Raw genomic sequence first — 6,742 nt, forward strand, 5'->3', positions numbered from 1 at the left:
CACGGCCCGGCTGTGAGGGTGCTGGCAGGCCGCGTGTGCCAGGCCCCGCACGGGGTGACCGCACCTGCTGCCCCGTGCGAGCGTGAGCCGCTCAAAGGGCGCCTTTCGCACCTCGGCATTCCCGACACCAATAAAACACTTCATGTTTTCACTGGCTCCAGCTACTCCCCTGTCAAGCATTCATGCCCTAAAGACACGGGTAGATCTACAGGCATGATTGCTCTGCTGCCCATCTCCATCAAAATGGAACTGTGATAGTTTAAATACTTTCAGCGGATGGGCTTGGCTCAGCGGTGCTTTGTGATGCAGCTGCATGAGAGGGCAAGGCATCAGCAAATCCCCTAACCTGTGGCAGGGATTTGCTGATAAGCAGCTGGTGCCAAAAGAATGTGTAACATCCACAGACTCAGCATTGAATCAAAAGCTCTAAATCCAGGCCTAAGGGTTCTCAGATTTGTACCAGGAGTCTGATCCAGATGCAACCTACCCCATGGGCATAAAGTGAGAAGATTTAGCAAGCTTAAATCCCATGTCTGTAGTCTAAAGGAGAGGCATCTCCAGAGCACAGCATGTATCAGTTCAGGATAAGGATCCCAGCTGCTCAGGCAGGGAAGAGCTGTGCCCTGCTCCTGTGTGCAGTGGTGCCTGTGAGCCATCAGTGAGAAAGGGAAATAAATCCAAAGGGATTTGGGGACTTCAGGGATCCCTGTGGTGTCAGTGACAACCCCTCTGCAGCCTCTGGCTTCAGAGAAGGGAGACGGATCCCTGGCCAAAAGTAATTGCACAGTTGGGTTGAAACCTGCTCCCAGCTGGAAATGCAAATTTGCAGGAACAGAATGCAGGTGCAGGTGTGTGCTCCTTATGTTCATTCAACAGCGTGGAGGTAAATTCCACATTTCTCTAACTGTGCATGACCCCACTCCCCTTAGCCCTCCCCTTAGTTTTGGTTTGATCTATGCCACTGTTCCTGGAGTCCTTCAGTACTGCTTGCTGTGTTCTGGTTTGTGCATGTTCCAGTCCCAGCCCACCAGGCAGCACGTGGCACATTCTGTGATACTGCTGGCTGCCCAGTGCTCTGCTTTCACTTCTGGAGTGTGCCACACTCAGAGATACTTCACTGGCCCAGCTGCCCCACAGATCTCAGAGATACACCTGCTCACTTGTCCCTGCCCTTCCCAAGTACACATCCCGGGCCCATAAAGCAGCACTATCTGCAGAGGGCAGGAACATCTCACCCTTCCTGCTGTGGGGTGCAGCACACACTGTGCTGTGCTGCCAGACAGCACTGGCCTCACTGGTTTTACTGGGGCACCACCTTGCCTTCAGTGAGCCTGCCAAAGACATACTTAGTGCAATCAGAGTCTCTTAAAGCAGACCAAAACCTTTTACCACATTCTCTGAAGGACCCACACAAAGTGCCACAGTAGCCACACTGCCTCTCCCAGGAGATAAAGGTCTGCTTTCCCCATAACCATGTTCATACCCCTGTCCCTTGCACCCCCAGCTCTGCCTGCTGTGGCCTGTGCAGAACAACAGAGGGCTGACTCTGCACTTAAAGCCCAAACACTGCCTTGGTGAACAGGGAGTGTTCACAGACAGCACTGCAGCTCTGGGAAAGCCAGAGAACACTCAGAACTGGATTTGCCTAACACACAAGAATGTGGACACCACAGTGCAGCTGTAATGCAGATGTGAGGCATCAATACTTGCATCTCCAAAGGGAATTCAAAATTAAGGGATGAGCATACTCCTCACCTGTCTAATTTACTCGGGTGATGGACAATAATATTTTTTTTGCTTAACAACTGTTCCCCAGTAATTTTACTTTTCTATGCAAAGATCTTACCTAATTAGGCCATAAGAGAACCAGCCTGCTGCTTGTGTGTTTTTGCAAGTAATCAGAAAAAAGTGGCAGCAGCAGCAAACACAACATGCATAGAGTGAACATTAAGAGCAGTGGCCAAAGTCAGCCCATTATGGCCAATCTTGGAAGCTGGCAGAAAGAAGCCCTACAGAAACAAGCCTGCAGATACAAGATCATGCCTAAATTAGATGCTTTCCAGCTCAGAAAGCCAGGCTGCACTTAATGACTGCCTAACTAGCCATGGTAAGGATTTGGAATTCTCCCCTCCCCGCCTCTCCAGTGTGTAGCTGCATAATTTCCTGATAAAGAAGATAACCATCAGTAGTTCCTAGCTGGGAAGTTTGAGCTGCTAGTGTCACTCAGCAAGGGGAGGCACAGTTGTGCCAGGTGAACCAATGGGGTGAACTTGTGTCAGTTAAATGCCACAACATGAACTCCTTCCACTGCTTCCCTTAGGCTCAGTTAGTTAACTTGAACATGAATGTTTGCAAAGTAATGCATATTTATTTCTCTAACTCAAAACTGCTGCAAAAAGCAGTTTTGAGACCCTTCTTTTTTGGCTTTCTTTTCTGCATGGAAGGACTATAAACATTTTCTTTCTTAAGGGTTCTTTGAAACAGGCTTTTAAGAGAGGCAAGGAGCTTTTTACTGCTGTGGCATATTTTATCCTCTTTGCTTATATTCCACTCTCCTAGGAGCCTGTCATATTCAGAAGTAGAAAACATTCATTCCAAGAGTTACAGTGGATTCAGTGAGCCTTGAGTGCCTACACCTGATGAAAAACTTTCCTGGCTCCTAAGTAGCAGTTTTGGTGGCTCTGGGCATTATTTCTGTGAAAAGAAGTCATTGCTGAAATGTCAGATGCCTAAATCTGCAACAGGCTTTTTCTTGGGTCCTCCTAATCTCTGCAAGCTTGGTGCACTTCAGAAGCTAATACTGAACCATATAAGTAAAGCTATAAATTCAGCAGTTATTTACAATTAATTGGGAAGTTATTTTCCTGTGCATTTGAAGAGGAACAAATCCTGTCAGCTTCAATTAAGAGACTCAAACTATTGTCTAAAGAATGGTAGGGAATGAACAAAATCTAATGTTCTCCCTTCTAACAACTGCACAAGCTTTCCTTCTGAAAAATACCCAATCCACTCCTTTACTGCAGGAAGAAGCCTTTTCACTGACACTGAGTACCACAATAAATGAGACAGAGCAGTGAACATTTATTCTGATTCTAGCCAGCAGATGCTTTGGTGTTGTTTTTCAGCACCTGAACTGAGCTCACAGACTCCCTCAGCTAAGCTGCCCGGTGCAAACCAAGGAGTTGAGGCTGATGAACGCTCCACTTGGTGATTTTATAGGAGACCTGCTGTGCAGGTTTTTAACCACTTGATACTAGGTCTGTGGGGGAAAGAAAAAAACTTTAAAAGCCCAATTTAAATTCAGCTGCAGGAGGTAGTTTTTAATTGCACTTTGAATCAATCGAGATGCAACCTAACACTTGCACTTGGTTACTAGGCAGCATTTGTACTTTTCCAGACTGCTTTTCCTATGTTTCTTTTTCTTTATTTGCTTGCAAAATCCAGATTCTCCACAATTTAAGTGCAGAACAAAGTACTCATATCACTAGAGCACATACCAAATCATGTACCTGTGCCATAGATGTTGGTACCTTATCAGCAGCAACATGTTCAGTAAGTAGTCCCAACAGTTATAGAGTATTAGAAAAGTGTTAAAAATAGCAATCCAAATAATTATGGCCTGAAGTGACAGGTGTACACAAGAACTTAGAGGGTGTCAAGTAGCATTTTATTTCATTTCCCAGCTGTATAAAATTAAAAGCAGGCCAAAGGTAGACAGGCATTACCAAAGCTCCATCGAGAATTTTTTCAATCCAGAGAAAACTTGTTCCTGTAGCCCTCTTGTGTTCAGCTGGATTAACAGCTATTACAGCAAGAGCACCCTTCCTTATCTCCCCAAATCACAGCTCTGCATGCCTTAACCACACTGCCAGTCAGTTCTTTGTCCTGTACACCTTCACTCAGTTTCTTTCATGGTTTTCCTCTTTCCATCCTGGTTTTAAAATCAAAACCCATTCAGGCTCCTGTGCTCCTGAAACAGCTGAGTGCTCAGTTGGTGTATTCATACCATAAACAGGGAACCACTGCTTTGGAGTAGGAGGACTAAAGCATCTCTTATTGGGAGCATGCTGATATTCCCAGCATTTCTTCTTCATAAAAGGACGGTAATGAACACAATTTACAGCCTTGTTTCTCTTCTTCAGTTAATGCCTGGGAGTTCAAGTTTTAAATTGAGTGTCCCACAAATACCATTTAGACACGTACAATTCTCTATCCTTGCAGAAATCACCCTGACATTCTCCAAACTCTGACTACTGACAGTTCTGTTCCACACCTTCCTGCCAGTCACCAAGTTATGGCTGCACTGCTGTGGGTGCCTAATGGGATGGAGTGTTGTAACTGAGAGTGAGGAAGTGGGTTGGTTTTCTAAACCACACTCACCTTCCATGTCTGCTGCCTCAGCCATCCTTCACTCAAGCACTGCAAGAGACATCAGGAGGCTCTGGTGAGCAGGGCAGTTGTGCTTCAAGAGCTGCTGTCACCTGTCTCAGGGAGCCAAGGTCCAACATGGATGAGCTGCTGTGGAGGAAGCCTGGAGAAGGGGCTGTATACTAAAGAAGAAAGAGAAATGAATGAGAGCAGAGCAAAGACCAAGGACAGCACCAGAACTGACAGCCAGCCATGCCATCAAGGAGTACAGGCAAGGAGTGCCCACTCCTGAAAAGCAGCACAGGTGCACCTGAGCTCATGAAAACTCAGAGTTTTGACAGATATACACATGTAGATTTTGAGAGCAGCTGAAAATAGGCTTCAGAAAGAAGACTCAGTATAGATACTGCAAGGCATAGAATCTTTACTTGAAAGACAGGTAGAGTAGCAAAGCCAGGAGCAATTTAAACCCTAATGTGCATTTCTCTATAAACAAGGTAAAGATGAGAAAAACATGTACCTCCACAACCCATATCATCTTTGTGATACAAAGCAATTTAGTAATGAATGTACCAAATTTTCTGCAGACAAACCAGTCAGTCCCACCAAAATTAATATAATACATCAAGAGTAAGTAAAAGAATATGCTTCTACTTCTTTGTGTGACCAGATTATGAACTAAAACTTGTCAGAGACCCTGAGTACAAATGTGAGTCAGACAGCAGGTAGCTACAGCAACTCAGTGCTGCTGATACGTTGGGGGGAAAAGGGTCATGCATAGAAGCAAAAAGCAAAATTTCTAATGACCCCATATATTTCACTTTATGATTTGATATTTAATTTTATGAAAAAATTTGTATGGATTTTATTATGGATATTATTTTGATACTTCCATTGCCAGAGTGATAAAACAAGAAATGCTGTCTTTGAATCTGTTCAGCAATTAGCTTTTGCATATTAAAAGTTGAGCAGACTACACAGCTGCCTATAGCCCATGGCCTTCCATGTACCAAAGGGGCAAAAAGCTTTACAGGATCACTTGATAGCAGTCACTTAAGAAATCCTTGATCCTTACCTTTTGTGAATGAGAGGCCACATTGAAACTTCCTGTAAGATGGTTAGCTGATGACAAAATCAGTTTTTAAATGTTAGGCTGGCAGAAATTTATCATTTTCTGTAGCATTTGATCATGGCATTTCACAGTTAGTCAGGTTATTCATCACTGAGGACTTGGTCAACAGAGATAAAAACCTTAGAGAGCTTTCCTTCTGACTGTAGTAGTAAATCTTATCAACATTAAAATCTGTCCTTTTCCTGCATCTGATGTATTCTAAATCTCCTCAATGAGTAAAGTCAACACTACAGGTACTAAGACCTGGCACAGCTATCTGAAACTTAAATGAAGTTTTCAATATCAGGAATTCGAGAAGTGATCAACTGTGCACTCTCAGTTAGAAAACCAATACATCTATTTTTGTGCTTTGACTACAAGTACACCATTTGCAATTTTCCAGCATCTTCAACTTTAACTAAAGTTCATATGCCTTATTCAAAATATAAGATTATCTACACAGACATCTAAACAGGCTTTCCTGACTATAAATCAACAACAGCTTCATTTTTTCCAGTCACTTTTCACTGGAAATGTGAGATTTTTAAGCAGTTCAAAATGAGACATAGCATGTTAAAAAAAAAAAAAAAACAAAAAAAAAACCCTACAAAAATTATTATATACCACACAGGCTCTTCAGCCCTCATTCAAAGGTGGCAAGTTTGTCAAACCCTTCCAGATTCCCTTTCTGGCTCCCAAATACCCCAAGGAAGCAGTGAGCCACACAACATACTAAACAACCAATGTTCAGACACTCCTAGTGTTACACAGCCAGCCAGTGCTGAATTTGAGCCTGTGAGCAGCTGTGAGGGATAAGGATGCTTTCCAGTGTATCTCCATCCTTTCCCTGTGAGAAAGTATCCTGAAACAAGTGCAACCACCTTGTGTGGCTGCAGTTTGTGTCCTCTGTATATATTACATTGTAGGCTGTGCTCACCCCATCAGCAAAATCAGCATTTCTTTGGCACCTCAGTCAGGTCCAAGGTATCTCAGGAAAGGATCCTGTGGTACTCTGCAGATAAGAGCCTTTGCAGAGCTCTGAAGGGCAGTCAGATGAAGCAGAGATGATGTCTGTATGAGCTGGCAAGCAGAACACAGGATAGGTTACACATGCCCAACTGGGATCACACAGCAGTTGCTCATGTCTCAGCTCACTGGTTCATTGTGGGCCTTTGACCTGCTGCAGCTCATTCAGTTCCAATACAACACACCCAACAAGCTCTCCCAGAACCCAGAATTGTAGCTCCCTCTGCAATTTGTACA

This window comes from Zonotrichia leucophrys, chromosome 9 (genome assembly GCF_028769735.1).
Source record: "Zonotrichia leucophrys gambelii isolate GWCS_2022_RI chromosome 9, RI_Zleu_2.0, whole genome shotgun sequence".
Lineage (NCBI taxonomy): Eukaryota > Metazoa > Chordata > Aves > Passeriformes > Passerellidae > Zonotrichia > Zonotrichia leucophrys.